This window comes from Cetorhinus maximus, chromosome 6, assembly GCF_964194155.1.
Source record: "Cetorhinus maximus chromosome 6, sCetMax3.hap1.1, whole genome shotgun sequence".
Lineage (NCBI taxonomy): Eukaryota > Metazoa > Chordata > Chondrichthyes > Lamniformes > Cetorhinidae > Cetorhinus > Cetorhinus maximus.
The window spans coordinates 142,465,551-142,487,655 of record NC_135884.1 but is presented as its reverse complement, the minus strand read 5'-3'; the positions used below and the strand labels follow the sequence as shown (position 1 = coordinate 142,487,655).

Below are 22,105 nucleotides of genomic sequence, written 5' to 3'. Positions count from 1 at the left end.
AGCACCTTCCAAACCCACGACCACTACTATCTAGAAGGACAAGGGCAGCAGACAGATGGGAACACCACCACCTGCAAGTTCCCCTCCAAGTCACTCACCATCCTGACTTGGAAATATATTGCCGTTCCTTCACTGTTGCTGGGTCAAAATCCTGGAACTCACTCTCTAATTGCACTATGGGTGTATCTGCAACGGTTCAAGAAGGCAATTCATCATCACCTTCTCAAGGGCAATTAGGGAAGGGCAATAAATGCTGGCCCAGCCAACAACGCCCACTTCCCATGAATCAATAAAGAAAAGTCTTCTCCTACCCCCCCTCCACTCAATATCCTGGTGTGGAGTATAAGAACATAAGAAACAGGAGCAGGAGTAGACCACATTGAGCCTGCTCCACCATTCAATATGATCATGGCTGATCTTGGGCTTCAACTCCATTTTCCTGCCCACTCCCCATATTCCTTTAATTCCCTGAGACACCAAAAATCTATCTATCCCAGCCTTAGATGTATTCAATCACAACCCACTGGGTGTAGGGAATGCCAAAGATTCACAACACTTTGAGTGAACTAATTTTTCCTCATCTCATAGTTAAAGCATTAGTGCCAAATAAACCTGATGCATGGGCTTGAAAAAATAATCCTAAAATCATACTTGGTTGCTGCTGTGGAGTTCTGCCATTTCAACCTGCTATACCTCTACCTGGTTTAACAAAGCCCGTGCACAGGGAATAGGGTCGGGTTGAAATGATAAAGAGCTTCAATAGGGTAGATATGGACAAACTAGAACGAGTGAGCGGGGACATGTGGGGGTGCGGGGAAGGGTGTGTACCCTTCACATCAGAGCTAGGTCATTTAGGAGTGAACTCAGGAAGGACCTCTTCACACAAAGTGTAGTGGCAACCTGTAGCTCTGTCTTCCAAAAGGTTGTGGATCCTGGGGTCAGATGAAATCGAGACTGTGATAGATAGGTGAGAGGATAGAGAGCAAAGATAGGTAAATGGGGTTGTGATGCAGATCAGCCACAATGTGATAGAGGATGGAACAGGTGTTTGGGGCTGCATATCCTACTCCTGTGCCTATGTTCCAACCTGGCAACCCAATGTGCATGAGTGTGGCTCCAGAGAGGTTTCATTTTATATAATTCTTCTGAAACTGAAGTGCTGTTTTTGATGTTAAGTTAAGCGGCACATAATGTTGTCACCAACGAACTGGGAATAGTTTTCTTATCTGCCATCACTTGCTATTTTTCCCCTTCCTTCTTTCATTGATGCTGTTTTCCCCCTCTATTGGGGCACAACTCCAGGGGCAGTGCTCACCCTTGATTCACCCTTAAATGGAACCTAACAGATATTCGACTGTGGGGGCATCGCAGTTGCACTCAATGGTGTGCTCACCCATACACACGCTGCAGCATTCGCCATTGAATAAGTAGCCACCTGGCTTATTTTTCCCCATTCCTATCCCATAATAAAGGAGGGGAGAGGCCAGTTTTAGCACCCCCAATTACCGTGCAGGCTGAGAGCGGTTAACGTTGCGCGCAGAGCCGGGATCGAACCTCACCGCTCAGCTGAGAATTAATTATTTTTTTTGAAAGACATACTTTATTCATAAAATATCTGAAATAAAATATAAAAAAAATATCAATAGAAAAATATAAATAAAATGTATTTACTACATACATTCATTGAGAAAATGGTCTTCCTAAAAAAAAATATAAGTAAGTTGCTCTCTTGCAAGAAGGTACAAGGGTTTGGTCCAGCCTGCAGTTTCAGCTCACATTTCAGCTAGTGTTCCCAAGAGAGCCCCCAGGCAAGAGCCTCGGACAACTGTGTGACAGGCCGAATGTGTTCAAAAACCTTTTGAGAGCTTTCCAGAGGAGGCTGAAACCTGAGATAAGTGTTTATCAAAGCTACTCCTGTTACTTTGCCCCTCCGGGTGTTTGCAAAGCTCTTGCTCGCTGTAACACAAACTGAGAGCAGATACAACCAGTACACCACCAACTGGGGCTGATTGGCCAGTTTGTGTTTCTATGTAAATCAGTGACACTTCTCAGCAAAACTTAATTCTGATGCATGCCCTTTAACTCCCCCAGCACATCCCCTTTCCTGTCGAAATATTACGCCTTCAGCTCGGGCAGCATTCGGCTACTTCCCCCAAGTGGCTGACTCTCGTGCAACAATCTAGTCTTTGCACGGCAGCAGGCTGATCGGTCATGGAGGGCATCACAGCCGGTTCTGATCCTGCTCGTACCCAGCACCAATGTTCCTTCTAATGGCTCTTTCGTTGTGCGTGGCCTGCTCGTTGGGCTGCGTGGTCTCTTTAAGATTGCATGTGTGCATCTTAAAGGGACATTGCTTGCGCCTGGCTTGTTAATCCCCTGCACAGGAGCCGCCTGCATGCTTTTCACCAAGAGCCATGGGATAATGATCTATCAAGAGCCCTGGTTGGTAGACTAAAGGTCTGGGACTCTCAGAGACAGTGGGTTTGGTAGGAGAATAAATGCTTTAAAATGGGTTTAAAGATTGTATCCATAAATGTGCGTAGCATTAAATCTACTACGCGATGTGTTGCGACCTTGGACTACCTAGCCAAGGTCAAAGCTGACCTGTTGTTTCTGCAGGAGTGTGCGATACCGCACCTCAGCTCCTACAGGCAATGGTCACGATGGTGGTCCCACGGGCCATCGATCTGGTCGGGCGGAAACGACTCTCGTTCCTCCGGCCTGGGTATTCTGCTGCGGGGAGGCAACTTCACCGTCTCCGAGGTCAAGGAGGTGGTGGGCGGGCGACTCCTCGTAGCAGACGTAATGTACAAGAACGCTCCGCTCCGGTTAATTAACGTGTATGGCCCGGCACAAGGGGCTGAGCGGCTGGAGGTTTTTCAGCAGCTCCCACTGCTGCTGGCGACCTCCAGGCCGGTCATTCTGGGCGGGGACTTCAACTGCATCATCGATGCGGCTGGACGATCCGGCAGGGCCGGCAGCAGATTGGACGCTACGTCCAGATCCCTGATGGAAACAGTTAAGGATGCCAAGCTGCACGACGTCTTCAGCAACCCTGCAGACGGAGCGCAGCGTAGATACACCTGGTCGCGGCCAGACGGGTCCATTCGTTCCAGGATAGACTTCCTGTTTGTGTCCCGTGCATTCACAGTCAGATCCACCGAGGTCAAGCCGGTGTTCTTCTCTGACCACTGCCTCCTACTGGCGGACTGCCACTTGGAGAAGGACCTGAGGGTGGGCAGGGGGGCATGGAAGCTAAATGTGCAACTGCTGACCCCAGAGAACATTGAGGAGCTCAAGAGGGATTACAAAGGTTGGAGAACCGTGAAACCCCTCTTTGAGTCCCTGACACACTGGTGGGAAGTGATCAAGGGAAGCATCAAGAGGTTTTTCATCCGCAAAGGCACCCAGAAAGCTAGAAAGGAACAGAGGGAAATGTCCCGACTCCAGAAAAAGATGCAAAATCTGCTCCGGCTGCAGTCGATGGGGGTCGATGTCAAGGAGGAGCTCCAAGAGGTGAAGGGCCAGCAAGCCTCGCACTTTGCCTCGGAGGCCTCCAAGATCATCTTCCGTTCCAGGGTCCGCTCTGTGGAGCAGGATGAGACGTGCTCACGTTTCTTCTTCCAAAAGGTACACAGAGAGCGCTCTGTGATCAGCAGCCTGAAGGAAGAAGACGGCTCAGTAAAGTCATCACGGTCCGACATTCTGAGGATCAGCAAATCCTTTTATGCCGGACTGTATGACGTGAAGCCCACGGACAGCACGGCCTCCCAGTCCTTCCTGTCCTCTATCACGGAGGTCTTAGACCACAGTACGCGGGAGAGCCTGGACAAACCGCTAACTCCTGACGAACTGACTAAGGCCCTCGAGTCCTTCGAGAAGAGTAAAACCCCCGGAAGCGACGGCTTGCCGGCGGAGTTGTATTCGGCTCTGTGGGACTTGATCGGCCCAGACCTGCTAGAAGTGTACGAGAGTATGCTCCTGGCCGGTAGTATGTCAGAATCCATGAGGAAAGGCATCATCACCCTCATCTACAAGCACAAGGGGGAAAGGGAGGAAATTAGAAATTGGCGACCCATTTCACTGTTGAATATGGACTATAAGATTCTGTCCAAGGTCATCGCCAATCGGGTCAAATCCGCTCTGGAATTGGTGATTCACCCTGACCAGACCTGCTCTGTGCCAGGCAGGAAGATCTCTGACAGCCTGGCGCTGCTCAGGGATACGATTGCCTATGTACAGGACAGGGGTGTGGATACCTGCCTCATCAGCTTGGATCAGGAGAAGGCCTTTGACAGAATATCGCACACCTACATGGGGGATGTGCTCTCCAAAATGGGCTTTGGGGAGGGAATTCGAAATTGGATCCAACTGCTCTACACTAACATCAGTAGCGCAGTCTCAATCAATGGGTGGGAAACAGATAGCTTTCCGATGAAATCTGGAGTCAGGCAGGGCTGTCCTCTCTCGCCTGTCCTTTTCGTGTGCTGCATAGAACCCTTTGCCGAGTCCATCAGGAAGGATCCGGGCATAAGAGGAGTGACGATCCCAGGCAGTGGAGGCACTCAGGTAAAAGCCTCCCTGTACATGGACGACGTCGCCGTCTTCTGCTCGGATCCGCTGTCGGTGCGCAGACTGATGCACATCTGCGACCAGTTCGAACTGGCCTCGGGAGCCAAGGTAAATCGTGGGAAGAGCGAGGCCATGTTCTTTGGGAACTGGGCTGACCGATCCTTTGTCCCCTTCACTGTCAGGGCTGACGGCCTGAAGGTGCTGGGGATATGGTTCGGAGGGACCGGGGCATGCGTTAGAAACTGGAAGGAGCGAGTGGCTATGGTGAAAAGGAAACTGGGCATGTGGGAGCGACGCTCCCTCTCCATTGCGGGTAAGAACCTGGTCATCAGGTGTGAGGTACTCTCGCTGTTGCTGTACGTGGCGCAGGTCTGGCCCATTCCAGACTCCTGCGCGATGGCGATCACTCGAGCCATCTTCCGCTTTATCTGGAGGTCGAAAATGGATCGTGTCCGCAGGGACGCGATGTACAAGCCTCTAGATAGAGGGGGAAAAAACGTGCCCAACATCGCCCTCATACTGATGGCCACCTTTGTGTGTGGCTGCATCAAGCGGTGCGTAGCCCCTCAGTACGCAAACACCAAGTGTCACTACGTGCTGAGGTTCTACCTGTCCCCGGTGTTGCGAAGGATGGGTCTGGCCACGCTGCCGCGGAACGCTCCAAGTAGTTGGACCGTGCCGTACCACCTGTCCCTGGTGGAAAAATTTATGCAGAAAAACACCTTTGACCACAAGTCCATCAGGCAGTGGTCAGCACGTAACGTCCTAGAGGCCCTGAGGGATAAGGAGAGGGTGGACCCTGTGGGATGGTTCCCCGAGCACACTGTCAAAGTCATTTGGCAGAATGCCTCATCGCCAGAACTTTCCAACAAGCACCAAGACGTAGCTTGGCTGGTGGTGAGAAAGGCCCTCCCCGTCAGATCCTTCCTACACGCCAGGAGTCTCACCCCCTCTGCACGTTGCCCTCGAGGTGGCTGTGGTGGGGAAGAGACCGTTGTTCACCTCCTTGTGGATTGTGCCTTTGCAAAGAAAGTCTGGAGAGAGATGCAGTGGTTGCTGTCGAGGTTCATCCCGAGCAGTTCTGTGACACAGGACTCTGCTCTACGGGCTGTTCCCAGGGACACACACCGAGACAAACATCAACTGCAGCTGGAGGATCATCAACTCGGTGAAAGAGGCGCTTTGGTCTGCCCGAAACTTGTTGGTCTTCCAGCACAAAGAGTTGTCCCCGACCGATTGTTGCGGACTGGCACAATCCAAAGTCCAGGACTACGTGCTAAGGGACGCACTAAAGCTTGGGGCAGCTGCCGCAAAGGCGCAATGGGGAAGGGTCGCTGTCTAAGACCTTTCTACCACAGCGCACCGAGAGACTGGGAACTGTTTAGAGCCCCTCGGGCTGTACAGATCAAAATGAAAGGCTGTAAATGATTGTAATATTGTTTGTACTGATGCACCTTGTGATACATCTTGTAAAAGTTTAACCTGGATTGTACCCTTGTAATGTTGTTTTTGAAATGGTTTGGAATGTGATTGAAGATATTTTATGAATAAAGTATATTTTTACAAAAAAAAAAAAAAAAATCAAGAGCCCTGGTTGGTTCTAGGCTCAGATGTGGACCAAATGTAGTACTCTTAACCACTGACCCAGGCAAAATCAGGCAGGAACTGGGGATGGAACCTGGGGACATCTGGCCTGGAGGGCTTAGGACTGTGGTAAGTGTCAGCGTGGTTTACGTTGATGCCATTTGGGTCTTTAAATCAGTAGTTTCAAGCCCAATTCCAGGACTCAAGCAAAAAATCCAGCAGTCCTGCATTATTGGTATAGTACTACTGTCTATACTACTACTACTATAGTACAGATAGTGCTTCAGTTTAATACCTCATCTGCCTATTCAGGTAGATGTAAAGCATCCCATGCCACTACACAAAGAGCAGAGCAATATTTCTGGAGTCCTGGCCAACATTTATCAAAACAGAGCCACTGGTGATGTATGTCGTTATTGTTTGCGAGAGCTTGTTGTGTGTCAATTGGCTGTGGTGGTTGTCCACTTGCCAACAGGAACTACACTTTAATGAATTACTTATAATCGTCTGTGAAGTCCTGGGGACATCCCGGGGACTTGATGGATGTGATATATAAATGAAATCTCTTTCTGTCTTTGTCTAACCTGTATTTGTTAGGCTATCATTGGAATTATCATTGAGAAAAACTTGACTTTCCTGGTATGTTTTTACTATAGCATTCATTTGGATGTGTATTCATTAATGTGTATTCACAATTTCTGCTTTTAATACTTGGCCTACGCAGCAGAAATGTGTTATTTTTTATTGCAGAATTCTGGATTATTTTACAAGCCAGCTCAATTCCATCTCTTTCTTCCCCCCAACCCCTGCACCTTGCATGCCAGTCCACAGAGAGTTGGCATAAGGTGGTCAGGGCCCCTGTTTTCCTGCCTTGCTTGTGCCTTTCTGTTGCCAGCCATGAGCTGGTTTGGTGTCAGCTGTGGCTCAGTGAATCGTACTCTTGCTTCTGAGTCAGAGGGTTGTGGGTTCAAGTCCTGCTCCACAAAATCTAAGCTGATACTCCAGTGCAGTATTGCCAGAGGTGCTATCCTTCACGTGAGGCATTAAATTGAGGCCTCTTCTGCACTTCATAGGTAAACAAAGAAGATCCCATGGCACTATTTAGGAGAGCAGCGAGGTTTTCCCTGGGTTCCAACTGAAACTTAACCCGCGAACAACGTCACTAAAATAGATTATCTGATCCTAGACCTTGCTCATTGTGGGATCTTACTGTGCGTACTCTGGTTGTCACATTTCCTACATTGCAACAGTGACTCCTTGGAGGAGTGCAGATATCTCGGGTGGTTGTAGGGCTGGAGGAGGCTGTGGAGAGAGGGAGGGGTGAGGCCATGGAGGATTTTGTAAACAAAGGTAAGGATTTTAAAAGTCAGGCATTTCCAGGCTGAGAGCAAGTATAAACCAGGCTTCAAGAGAGGAGGAAATATCAATGAATAATTGGAAAAAGAAATCGTATAAATGGAAAGGGGGCTGAAACTGCTGAAACTCGTTCCAGAGTTGGTAAGTGCCCAGTGTGGATCTGAGTAATTGAGACTGGGAAGATCTCAGGTTCACTGTCTAATCTACCCTAGATTAATGGATCTTGGCTGAGGTGATGAAAGGATTGTTAGAGTGGGGGAGACGGTCACGTTGTGCTAATACCACTGGATTTAGTTACCCAGACACCTAAACAAATTCTCTGGGGACACAGGTACAAATCCCACCCCGGCAACTGGTAGAATTTAAACTCAATTAATAAATCTGGAATATAAAGCTGGTGTCCGTAATGGTGACCATGACAACTATCGTCGATTGTTATAAAAACCCATCTGGTTCACTAATGTCCTTTAAGAAAGGAAATCTGCCACCCTTGGCCATCCTTGCCCAGTCTGGCCTCCATGTGACACCAGACCCACAGCAATACGGTGACTCTTAACTGCCCTCTGCTGTGCCCTCGGAAGCCACTCACTTCAAGGGCAATTAGGGATGGGCAATAAATCCTTGCCAGCGATACCCCACATCCCACGAAAGAATAAAGGAAAAAAAAATTGTCCCCAGCACTTTTGGATCCTGGACTTGATCCGCGGAGGGTTAACAACACATGAGCCAGGGTTCCCACCCCAGTCACTGTCCAGTAACCCCCTACTGCAAACGTGCACGGAGAGACATCTGATAAAGACCGTCCCTGCCTGGCATTGGACATCAGGAGTTGCAGCTGGAAGATTGCCCTGAACCTATGGGCCCTTACCCAGCAAAGAGGGGAGGTGAAAATTGGGAATGGGAGTGGTTTGATAGAGTGGATAGTAACCATTTCCACTGGCAGGAAAGTCAGTGTCAAGAGGACACAAGTTTAAAATGATTGCCAAAATAGCCAGAAGGGAGATGAGGAGAAATTTCTTCCCACTGCGAAAAGTAATGATCTGTAATAGACGGCGGGATTTTCTGGTCCTGCCAGTGGTGGGGGCATCGTTGCAGGCGGGCATGGAAAATTTGGAGAGCAGCTTTTGCTGCTGGCAGGACTGGAAAATCCTGGCCACAGTGTCTGAAAGGGCGGTGGAAGCAGATTCACAATTAACGTTCAAAAGAGCAATTAGATAGATATTGGGAAAGGAAACATTTACTTGGCTATGGGGGGCAGTCGGACTAATTGGTTAGCTCTTTTGATGGGCTGAATGGTCTCCTGAGCTGTATGATCGTATGGAAGGAATAACTGTCCCTTTTTAATTCGGTTGCCACCAGTTTTTTAATCTCAAATTATTGGACAGTGAAAGTTCCGATCCCCACTTATTTAGTCTCAAGGGAGAGCCTTGACTGAGCTTATTTTGTAAAACAGTCCGCTTCAGAGAAACACGTGCCAAGTGTATCCAAGCATGGAATTCCAAGCTGGTGAGTCATTTCCCATTTCCACTCTTTGTTTGGAATTCCTTATAACAACACTTTCACACATATCCCAAACCAGACATTGCGGACAGGAACCCAAGTGAGTGCAGCAGGGAACATCTTTAGTGTAGGCTTGTGGCAGTGTGAAGCCCCTCTCTCTGTTCCATTCCCTTCCCTCTAGACGCTGGCTCCTCACTGGGATATGGTATCCAAGGCACACTCCAGTACCTTGCCCAAAGTGGCCATTATTCAGATTTGAGTCGGAAGACTGGTCAATCACAGGGAGGACCATTATTAGCCACGCATTCACTGTTTCCCACTGGATAGAGATCAAGAGTGCCAACCCTTCACCCGCTGCCCCACTTGGGATCAACTAACCTTACCTCTGGCTGGGTGAACAGGGCACCTATCTTGTATATGTAGCTCAGCTTATATCAGGATAAACACATTGACCCATTCAGGGAACCAAGAGCCAGAGAATCATTTTGGCACAGAAGAAGGTCATTCGGCCCATCAAGTCTATGCTGATGATCCATGGAGCAATCCAGCCAGTCCCATCCCTCCACTCCATCCCCATAATCCTGCAAGTGTATTTCCCTCAAGTGTCCATCCAATCTCATTCTGAAATCATTGATTTTCTCTGTTTTCGCCTCCCTTGTGGGCAGGAGTTCCAGGTCATTACCACTCGTTGCATAAAATGGTTCTTCTGCAGCCCTGGTATCTCCCACCCAAAACCTTAAATCTGTGTCCCCTAGTCCCTGCAGCATCAGCTTTTCTTTGTCTACCTTGTCTAAACCTGTCATAATCTTGTACACCTTTTTCAGATCTCTCCTCAATCCCCTTTACTCAAAGGAGAACAACCCCAACTTCTCCAACCGAACACGGTAGCCAAATTCCCTCGTCCCTGGAACCATTCCGGTAAACCTCCTCCGCACCCTCTCGAGGGCCCTCACATCCTTCCTAAAGTGTGGAGAGCAGAACTGGATTCAATTTGTGGCCTAACCGGAGGAAGGTCTAGGATTGAAAACAACTCCTCCACCCCACCCAACTCAATGGGGAGTTGACCCCCCTTCCCCGACTCCTCCTGCCCGCAAGCCATATGGATCAGGATTGTCCTTATTTCAAAATCCTGGTCTGTGCTGAGTCAGCTGTTCTGAACCAAAGTGCCAATATAGGGGCTCTGAAATCGGACTCAAATCCCTTGTTCAAGTACGATCAGAATCAGCCAGGCTTCCTACTCCTTATCTATTTGGTGACCCCCCACAACCTTACTGGAAGAAGCTGAATCTGAATGTCAGGTGAGGACGAGGTCAGTCTCCATTCTGAAGCCACCTTGGCTGAATAACCTGCCAATAATTTTTTGTTAGACTGAGGTAGGAAGGATGGGTGAACCATCAAAAGGTACCTGTGGGGCAGGTTGGGGTTGGTGAGAGGGGGGTTGGTCTATGAAACTGCAGCCCAAAGGCAGAAGGGAGGAAAGAGAATGTCAAGGAGAAATTTGTGGGCCAGTTGTCCTTTTGAACAGTTTGTGTGTGTGTGTGTGTGTGGTGGGGGGTATGAAGTTAAAAAGGTGATTCTGCAGTGAAGCCTCACCAGATGCAAGCACTGGGCTAATGATGTTGTAGCCCTGTCTCTTATCTCCTGAGGCTCAGTGCTAGCGGCAGTCACCGTCATATCTGCCTGGATGCAATCGTGGTGGACACTGGAATCAGACCTCTGGTTGTCCTGTCAGCACAGATGGGAGGGGGTAGGAACCCTGACTCTTTAAAGTGAGCTGCAATCAAAGCTGACTGAGACAGTTTATTTCATTTTGCCAAGGGCCCTCCACACTAAGCATTAAGTCACACGCCAACCTGACTTGGAAATACATCACCCTTCCTTCATCGGGGCTGAGTCAAAATCCCCCTTAACACACAGGCATACGTGTTAGGAGCAGGAGCAGGAGTAGGCCATTCGGCCCCTTGAGCCTGTTCTGCCATTTAATAAGATCATGGCTGACCTGATTGTGGCCTCAACTCCACATTCTGCTTACCTGCGCCCCCCCGCCCGCTTCCTCCCGTCCTCCCCCCTCCCCCCTCCCGTTAGTCAAGCATCTATCTCTATCTCTGCCTTAAAAATATTCATTGACTCTGCCTCCACTGCTGTCCGGGGAAGAGAGTTTCAAGGGTTCACGACCCTCTGAGAGGGAGAAAAAAAAATTCCTCTCACCTCCGTCTTAAATGGGAGACCCCTTATTTTTAAAATGTATCCCTAACCGTGCTAACAGCCTGGCCAGGGAGACCCACAGCCCATGAGTGTATAAAAACCTGACAGGTTTGGGGGAGGGGCGGTGCTAACCATGAGATAGCTGAAAGCTGCCGGCCGGCGCTCTGCGGAGAGGTTTGATGATTGCTGGAGTCATTCCTGTCAGGTCAGATTTCCACTGAATCCTGTCTCCCAGCCGCCCCCACACACACCACCCCAAGCTCTGTAATTGCTTGAAGTTTTGGAAATGATTCATCCACGAGACTGCAGGAGTCTGGAGGCCGTGAAGTAACTGCAGATGTGCTTGAGTCTGAATTTCCTGGCCTTCTCCAGTGGAAGACAAGCCTCAACCAGCTTGCTCTTTGTTTTCAGTTCTTCTGTGGGATGCGGTTGTCACTGACAAGGGCAGCACTTTATTGCCCATCCCTAATAGCCTTTTGAGGAGGACTGGCTTGCTCAGCCATTTCAGTTGAGAGTCTGGAGTCACATGTAGGCCAGACCAGGTAAGGGTGGCACCTTATCAAGGGCAATTAGGGATGGGCAATAAATGCTGGCCTAGCCAGCGATGCCCTCATCCTGTGAATAAATAAGAAAAAAATGTCCTTCTCTAAAGGGCCATTTGTGAACCAGATGGGTTTTTATGATAATCATTGACAGTTTCATGGTTACCACTACTGAGGCTAGCTTTCAATTACAGATTAGTGAATTGAAATGATTAATTATTTGAATTCACTTTTCCCCACATCCTCCTCTCACACTCACCCCCTTCTCCGCTGCAGTAGGGATTTGAACCTAAGGCCCCCAAAGCATTAACACGGGCGCCTTGATTACAAGGCCAGTGACATTACCACAACGCCACCATCTCCCCTCTGATGAGGGGTGTACCTCGGCAACAGCAGCCGCCAGCAGGAGGGACACATGGAACTCATTAGAAGGGAGGCTGTGACATCACGACAGGTCGAAGACACACAGGCAGCTGCCGAGTGGCCTTTTCCTCTTCGTCTGTGGAGATGAATGTTTGAGTGAATCATCAGTGTCTGCCGATCTCTCTGCTTCACTCAGTCCCGTGGGAAACATCAGGGAAATTCCAGCATTTTGGTGGAATCCAATTTTCCAAGACAATGATTTTCAACATGCCTGTAACAGGGAGATTATGAACTGGAGCTGGTAGACCAGTAAAACTAGTACCGTATTTGATTGAAAAATTGCTTCAGAAGGCAAAAAGATTAATTTGTGTTTGCCTCTGATTTGTGAATTTAAAACCTTTTTTATGCTACTTCTGCTAAAGGGTGGAAATCATGCAGTATATACCCTACTCCAACACTCACTCACTCCCACATCCTCCTCTATCCCTCACTCCCATACTCTCCTCTATCCCTCAATCATTCCCATTCCTTCCTCTATCCCTCACTCACCTTCCATATTCTAACCCTCAGTCCCATACTCTCGTCTATCCCTCACTCCCTCCCATACTCTCCTCTATCTCTCAATCACTCCCATTCCTGCTTCTATCCCTCACTCACTCCCTTGCCCTCCTTTGTTGCTCACTCACTCCCAGACCCCTCCTCTATCCCTCAATCACTTCATACCCTCTTCTAACCCTCACTCACTCCCAGACCCTCCTCCAACTCTCACTCACTCCCAGACCCTCTTCTATCCCTCACTCACTCCCATACCCTCTTCTATCCCTCATTCACTCCCATACCCTCCTCTATCCCTCATTTACTCCCATACTCTCTTCTATCCCTCATTCACTTCCATACCCTCTTCTATCCCTCATTCACTTCCATACCCTCTTCTATCCCTCATTCACTTCCATACCCTCTTCTATCCCTCATTCACTTCCATACCCTCTTCTATCCCTCACTCACTCCCGTACCCTTGTCTATCCTTCACTCACTCCCATACCCTTGTCTATCCCTCTCTCACTCCCATGCCCTCCTTTGTTGCTCACTCACTCCCATAACCTCTTCTATCCCTCACTCATTCCCAGACCCTCCTCAATGCCTCACTCACCCTCATATTCTCCTCTTCCCCTCACTCACTCCCATAATCTCCTCAATCACTCACTCCTATATCCTCCTCTATCCCTCATTCACTTCCATGCCCTCTTCTATCCCTCACTGACTCCCAGACCCTCCTCAACCACTCACCCAATCCCATACCCTTCTCAATCACTCACTCACTTTCATAACCTTCTCTATCCCTCACTCACTCCTAGACCCTCTTCTATCCTTCAATCACCTCCCAGACCCTCCTCTATCCCTCACTCACTCCCATACTCTCTTCTATCTCTTACTCACTCCCATACCCTCCTGTATCCCTCACTTTCTCCCAGACCCTCCTCTACCCCTCAGTTACTCTCATACCCTCCTCTATTCCTCACTCACTCCCTTACCTTCCTCTGTCCCTCCCTCACTCCCATACCCTCATCGATCCTTCGATAACTTACACTCTGTTAGTATAGGGTGACATTATTGATTGAAGGTACTGGAAGGAGAAGATTGAAGGCTTAAGGACAGAATCCATTTGAGAGGTCACCAAATCGTGGAAAGGAGAAAGAGGTTCAAATTTTCTGGCAGATTGAAGAAAGATAGAAGGACTTTCGAGTATTGGCAATAGGGGATTTCCTAATATAGACTGGGATAATAACAACATAAAAGGAAATGAGGAGAAGGAATTCCTGAATGTGTAAGAAGAACTTTCTTTATCAGTTTTTTTCCATCCCAATGAGGATGGAGGTGGCACTAGATTGAATTCTGGGGAATGAAGCGGGGTAATTGGAGCAGGTTTCAGTGGGGCAGCATTTGGGAAACAGTGATCACAATATCATTATCTTTAGAGTCGTTCCAGAAAAGAACGAGTAAAAATCAAATGTGAAAAGATTCAACTTGGGGGAAGACTAATTTCCGTGTGTTGAAAAGGCTTCTGGCTCAGGCTAAGGATTTGAAGAATGACAAAATAGCAAAACAGTAAGTGAGTAATGGAAGACCTTGAACAGGAGATACTTTGGTTACAGATTGGCACATTTCCAGGAGTAAAATGTAGGGCCTCCAAAGTTAGAGTGCCCTGGGTGACTAAAGATAGAGGGCTGATTTTTATCCCCCACCCCCCCACCGCCATAAAAGTCGATGGAGAGCCCTCCCCTCACTTGGCCAGCTAGCCTCGCAGCCGATAAATGGCAGCTGGGCCTTCAGCTTGAGGTGGGCCTTCCACCCCCATCAGAGGGGAAGATCCTGCCTCAGAGAGCTGCCGGCCACCAACTCTCTTGTTCCAGCGGTGCCACCAGGAGTGTGGTCACTGCTGGGACTGCCGGTAGTCTCCGAAGAAGAGGAGCCACTGAACCAGTGTCCAGATAAGTCTGGGGTCTTGCCAGCGTCAACAGGGCAGGGGGGTTTGGGAAGAGGAAACGTGGAGAGAGCCTCAGATGGGCACAGGGTGCCTGACCCATCCCCCTTCCCCCACTCAATTTCCTCCAATTAAATATTGGGAAGATTGACGCCATTGTTTTCATTGCCACGCCAAACTCTATTCCATAGCTACTGATACCATGCCTCTCCCTGGCATCTCTCTGAGACTAAACCAGTCTGTTCACAAACTTTGTATCATATTTGATCCTGAGATGAGCTTCTGACCACATATCCATGCCATCAGCAAGACAGCCCTTTTCCACCTTTTTTTTCATTCTTTCACGGGATGTGGGCTTCGCTGGCTAGGCCAGCATTTATTGCCCATCCTTAATTGCCCTTGAGAAGGTGGTGGTGAGCTGCCTTCTTGAACCGCTGCAGTCCATGTGATGTAGGTACACCCACAGTGCTGTTAGGGAGGGAGTTCCAGGATTTTGACCCAGCGACAGTGAAGGAAGGGTGATATATTTCCAAGTCAGGATGGTGAGTGGCCTGGAGGGGAGCTTGTAGGATGTAGTGTTGCCATTTGTCTGCTGCCCTTGTCCTTCTTGGTTGAGAAGCGACAGGTAACATTCATGCCACACAAGTGCAGGCAATGACCATCTCCAACAAAAGAGAGAACCTAACCACCTTCCATCGACATTCAACGCCATTCTCATTGCTGAATGTCTCACCACCTCACCATTGATCAGAAATTAACTGGACCAGCCATGTAAATGCTATGGATATTCTGTGGTGAGCAATTCACCTTCTGACTCCTAAAAGCCTGTCCGCTATCTACAAGGCACAAGTCAGGAGTGTGATGGAATACTTTCCACTTGTCTGGATGAGTGTGGCTCCAACAACACTCAAGAAGCTCAATACCATTCAGGACAAAGCAGCCCAGTTGATTGGCACCCCATCCACCAACTTAAACATTCACTTCCTCCCGCACCGGTGTATAGTGGTTGCAGTGTGTGCCATTTGTACCACAGCATCTTGCCAAGGTTCCTGCAATACCACCTTCAAAACCTGTGGACGAGGGTAGCAGATTGATAGAAACACCACCACCTGGAAGTTCCCCTCCAAGCCACTCACCACCCTGACTTGGAAATATATCGCCGTTCCTTCACTGTCGCTGGGTCAAAATCCTGGAACTCCCTTCCTAACAGCACTGTAGGTGTACCTACACTACATGGACTGCACCAGTTCAAGAAGGCAGCTCACCACCACCTTCTCAAGGGCAATTAGGGATGGGCAGTAAATGCTGGCCCAGCCAGTGAAGCCACATCTCCTGAATGAATTTTTAAAAATTGCTGTCCGCTCTGTGCCGAACTGTCCCTTTCTTTCCATACTATCCAATCCTCTTAGCTCAGCAATGTCTACCTATCTGTTTCTGTGTGTTATTCTGTCTGTTTTGTGAGTTAGAGTTGTCTGGCTCCCCAATGCCTTTGCTTTGTGCAAACTGGCCACTGCTTTTCCTTACATTACAATAATGACTAGACTTCAAAACTGTTAAAATGGTGTTGAGAAAGTCACGAGATAAATGCAAGTTCTTCCAACAAGCTTGTATTTCTTGCCAAATTAGGCAGCATGAGCTAATGCTGACTGTAGAGGGCAGTCAGAGACTGTTGCACTGCTCCGGTCACCGCTGCTCAGTACATTGACAGCTCCATAAGCAGTTGCAGTATGCGCAGAATCAACTTGTGCAAGGAAAGTACAAACTCCCTGACTCCAGTGTTTCTCACACTCAAAGGGAATGATTAACTTCCAAGTATGTTCTTGTTTTGAAGGTGGGAGTTGCTTTCTGTGTGATTACATTGCAGTCTGTGGTTTGTGGCTCTCCTAGCAGTGAGTCTGTGCACATGTGCTGGATGAGCCATGATTCATGCACAATAACTATGTCCACCCATCAGCCCAAGCAGTCAAAAACCTAGAGCTTGTGATTGGCTATCAATTGTATCAAATGGGAGTGAAATTTTGGAAAGCCACCATTATGACACCTTACCAGAGACACCTGTACCAGCTCTCTCATCCCTTTCCCCATCACTTTGGTTAACTGAAATGAGCTGAAAAGAACTATTATTTTCCTTTGATTTTTGTCAGCTACCTGAGTTTGAGGTGCACTGCCCAGTGTGACACTGAGCCATACAGAGTAAGCAGCTCCTAGACTAGAACCTTGCTCTGAAAGTAAACTGTGAAAGAAAGCAAGATTTGCATTTATTTAGTGACTTTCACAACCTCGGGATGTCCCAAATGTGCTTTACTACAGACAATGAAGTACTGCTGAAATGTAGCCCATGTTGTTATGTTGGAAATGTAACAGGAATTTGCGCACAGCAAGCTCCCACAAGCAGCAATGTAGTAACGATCAGGCAATCAGTTTTAGTGGTGTTGATTGAGGGATAAATATTGACCACTCTGCTCTTCTTCAAAATAGTACCAGGGACCTTTTATGCCCATCCAAGAGGGCAGACTGGGCCTTAGTTTAACATCTCATCCAAAAAATGGCACCTCCAACAGTCCAGACCCTCAATGTTGCACTGGGAGTGTCAACCTAGAATTTGTGCTCAAGTATCTGGAGTAGTCTCACCCAAGGCAAAAGTACAATTGGCCTGAGTACTTCTTTTCTCTCCAGGAGATGGGAAGGGATCAGCCAAGGTTTCTGTTCAGCAAGAACACGATTAGGCGCTGCTGCGATGCATCCCTTGGTTGAATTCCCCATCCAGGTTGATGTAGGCAGAATAACAACTTGGGCAATGTACCTGTAGCTGGCTGGCTACTCCCATATGTGGGAACGAACCAGACTGAGAGTCCGTACCCTTAGCAGAGAAATGGAGAAAAAACTGAAGTGAAAACAAAATTAGCAAATGTTTGCCTGAGGCTGCAGTTATGTGGGAGCACTGCCTCCAGGGGGCATACGGTGATAGGAGCTCCTCCAGACCATTGAGCAATGAATTGGAAAGTGCCTGTTGACACCTAATGGGGAAGTAAAGATAAAACCTGAGGCATTATAAACCATCTGATCACTCGAGGGTTAATTCAGAATGCCTTTAATAATCAGTAATGCAGATTGTTATGGAATATTGTGGCTGGTGTTTAAGGGGGTCATCCCAATGATTCCATGGATGTGTGCATGGTGTAGTGGAGTAACACTACCCAAGAGGCATGGAAGATCCCACAATCAATCCCGGGATCTTGCTGTGTTAGCTGGGCTCCTGAACCTAGAGACATTAAGAGCAATTAAAAGAAAGAAATACTTTTTATTTATATCATGCCTTCCACGATCAGGATACCCTAAAACACCCTACAGCCAATAAAATAGTTTTTGATGTGCAGTCACAGTTGCAATGTTGGAATTTGATCCTGGAATAGGCAGTGGGAAAATCAGTCAGGTTTCCTATTTCTGACTGGTGTCTGGATGTCTGTGGTGACATTCTGGGACCTGGGTGTGTGTGTGCTTGTGCAGTGTTGGCCAGTGCAGGCTGTGAGATCCATAGTGATCACACAGCAGGCTGCCACTTAGCATCTGAATGCACACTTGGATGGGGTACACAAGAAATAGGGACAGTAATAGGCCATGCGGCGTCTTGACCCCGCTCCGCCATTCAACGAGATCATGGCTGATTGTCCATCAACTCCACTTTCCCACCTATTCCCATGTCTCTTGGTCCAAAAATCCATCGATCTCAGTCTGGAATATACTGGGGTAGAGAATTCCAAAGATTCACAACTTTCTGAATGAAGTGAGTTCCGGCCAATATTCATCTCTCAACCCACATTTTTGAAATGAGATAATGCAGTCATTATCATATTCTGGACTCACACATGAAGAACCACCATTTGGCAAACTGTGGATTGAGCATGAGTCAGCGTTTTCAGGGCAGGAGATGGAGAGTGTGGAAGGAACAGAGGGGGGAGGGACTAGATTTTGATTTGAATTGCTCTGCAGCATTGGGTACTGAACTATAAAGATTCTCCTATTAAACCTGAAAATGTTTTGCCACCTATTAAATGAATAGTAGGAGAATCATTATAGCACTGTAAACAATGCCTGGCACAAGAAAAACCAAGTCTTTCCCTCTCTGCTCTGGTTTTTCATTAAACCAGTTGGTTTTCCTGTGACCATGATGACAGGTAGTTAGGGGGTCCTGACCTGCACTTTCTGCTGGTTACCACGACAGCATAAACACGACAGTACTTTGTCCCTGCCTGTTCAATAGAGTTACTGAAGCAATGCATCACACACCGGTTTGCAAGGTGCAAACTTTGTGCATCTCGCTGACCCTGCGGAGGCTGGACTTGTTGAGAAACTGGGTGCCTCCCTCAATCACACACTTCCAACTGGATCTGGGGAGGTTGAACTACAGAGTTGCAATGCCAACTCTTTGCTGTGCTCCCTGTCAGCATCGCTACAGGGAGTGTTGCCCACATTATCCTTTGTACTATTCTCGCTGCCTTTCATGATTCTTCCTGCCGAAAATGTCTTGTTTCCAGTTATTTACATCCTAAGATATTTCCTTTTCTCCCCTATAGATTTGAAGTGTTAGCTTACTACTTCAAATCCGCATTTCAGCTGAGACCATTAATCTGTCCTTTGTGGCGGGCGTGTAAGGTCCCATGCCACTGTTACGAGAAGAGCAGGGGGAGGGGGTGTTCTCCCCGGTGTTCTGAGCAATATTTACCCTCCATCAACATCACTAAAAAAATAACAAATGATTGGGGAGACATAGAGAAGGTGTCTTCACTTTGGGGAGACCAAAACCAGATGCCATTAAGATAAGACTGTCACTATATGGGCTAATTGTCATGAATAAACCCACTAAGGAATCCAGGAGATACTTCTTTGCATGGAGAGTAGTTAGGATGTGGAACTTATTGCCACATGGAGTAGCTGAGGCAAATAGCCTAGACATATTTCAGGGAAAGCTGGATGAGGGAGAAAGGAATAGAAGGATATGCAGGTAGAGTGAGAGATGAAGAAGGGTTGGAGGAGATAAAGGCAAAATTTTGCGGATGCTGGAAATCTGAAACAAAAACCAAAAATGCTGGAAAAGCTCAGCAGGTCTGACAGCATCTGTGGAGAGAAGGAGAAGAGCTAATATTTCAAGTCCGTATGACTCATCTTCAGAGTTGGAGGAGAACTGTGTGGAGCATAAACACCAGCACTGACCAGTTGTGCAGAATGCCCTGTTTCTATGCTTTTCTGTGCTGTAAATTCTGTGTAACCTGTACCATCCATGATCTAATCTCAAAAAACAGTAATACTGCACTTTAATATATATTGGCTGCGGGTTTGGAGGTTGCTGTTTGAAAAAGAAAGAAAGATTTGCATTTATATAGCGCTTTCACAATCCACCAGGCGTATAAAATGCTTTAGACCATAAAACATAGAAGCAGAGTAGGCCACTCGGCCCATTGAGTCTGCTCCGCCATTCAATGAAATCATGGCTGATCTGATAGTCCTTAACTCCACTTTCCTGCCTTTTCCCCATAACCCTTGATTCCCTTACGGATTAAAAATCTGTCTACCGCAGCCTCGAATATACTTAACAACCCAGCCTTGTTATGTTTACAGCCAGTGAAGTACTTTTGAAGTGTCGTCACTATTGTAATGCGGGAAACACAGCAACCAATTTGCACACAACAAACTCTCACTAACAGCAATGTGAAAATGACCAGATAATCTGTTTTTGTGATGTTGATTGAAAGATAAATATTGGCCAGGACACTAGGAATAACTCCCCTGCTCTCCCTCAAAACAGTGCCGTGGGATCTTTTACGTCCACCCGATGGGTTCTCAGTTTAACATCTCTGGAAAGATGGCACCTCTGACAGTGCAGCAGTCCATCAGTACTGCACTGGAGTGTCAGTCTTTATTCAACAAAAACAAAAATACCTGGAAAAACTCAGCAGGTCTGACAGCATCTGCGGAGAGAGATACAGTTAACGTTTCGAGTCCGTATGACTCATCATCAGAACTAAGGAAAAATAGAAAAGAGGTGAAATAAAAGCTGGTTTAAGGAGGGGGGGGTGGTGTGACAGGTAGAGCTGGATAGAGGGCCAGTGATAGGTGGAGTTGCCAAAAGATGTCATAGACAAAAGGACAAAGAGGTGTTGACGGTGGTGATATTAGCTAAGAAATGTGCTAATGGGGACATTAAGAGTTCTACCACTAATATCACCACCGTCAACACCTCTTTGTCCTTTTGTCTACGACATCTTTTGGCAATCTCCACCTATCACTGGCCCTCTATCCAGCTCTACCTGTCCCGTCTCCCCCCCCACCCCAACAGCTTATATTTCACCTCTTTTCTATTTTTCCTTAGTTCTGATGAAGAGTCATTCGGACTCGAAACGTTAACTGTATCTCTCTCCGCAGATGCTGTCAGACCTGCTGAGTTTTTCCAGGTATTTTTGTTTTTGTTCTAGATTTGCAGCATCCGCAGTTTTTTTGCTTTTATCTTAGTGTCAGTCTTTATTGTTGTGCTCAAGCTCTGAAGTGTGACTTGAACCCAGAACCCTACGACTCAGACAAGAGTGCTACCAATTGAGCCACAGCTGACAAATTTCTTTGACTGTGTTTGAGAAACCACTGACTTCTAAAAGCCAACTCTACCATATTTGTGCGGTTCAAGAGGCAAACTAAATCAGCTGAGGTCGGCACAGCTGCTGACCAATACGTAGAAACAAGGTAAAGTTTCTGGGAAAGTGAGACGGCCCCCTATAAATCATAGAATATTTATTGAAGAAATTGGCTCTTTTTCACCGCCTAAGAAGATGGGCCACATTTTAGAACAAAGCCGTACAATGGTCACCATGCACGACCCTTTGTTTCCCAAAGATCAGTGTCAGGCCCACATTGTAGATTAACAATAAATTGGAGGCCGACAGATAGGTTGAATAGTAAGGACTTAATTGATGTTAAAAAAAATGACAGCCATCTGATCTCTTTTCAGCTCACCAGGGAAGCCAGGGTTTTAAATTAATTGTGATCAGTGGGTGTGAAGAATTATTAAGCTCTCAACTCTCTGCTCACTTATTTAGGCCACCTGGGTTGCCATGACATCTGTTTTACTATAAGCATTGTGGGTAAACTGTGTAATGGCTGGGTTTAACAGCTTTTGTGCAGAGTCTGGCTCCTGCCCACCAGCTACCTCCACACGGCTACCGAAATTGTATTTTGTAAAGCAAGTTTTACAGCAAAGAAAATGTAATATCTCCCCTTACGTACAATCTATCCATGCTCTTTTTTTTCCCCCAACAAGGGATGAAAGATGTTGTGACAACTCAGGTGATCCAATAAATCTGACCAGATTATCCCAAAGAGAGATACTGGAAACAGCTGAGAAACTTTAGTGGTATTTAAATGAGGGAAGAGCGAGCAATATTTTTTTTTCAACGATCGGTTTCGTCTCTTTACTCAGCTCATCCTCTTTTTTTTAAAGTTTCGGCAGGCAAAC

General features: G+C 47.4%; 1 protein-coding gene across 4 annotated transcripts in view; it reads left to right on the top strand.

Annotated features, from left to right (window-relative positions):
* Nucleotides 1-22,105, top strand: part of gse1b (Gse1 coiled-coil protein b) — a 599,837-nt gene that overhangs the window by 85,140 nt on the left and 492,592 nt on the right. The window lies entirely within an intron of this gene.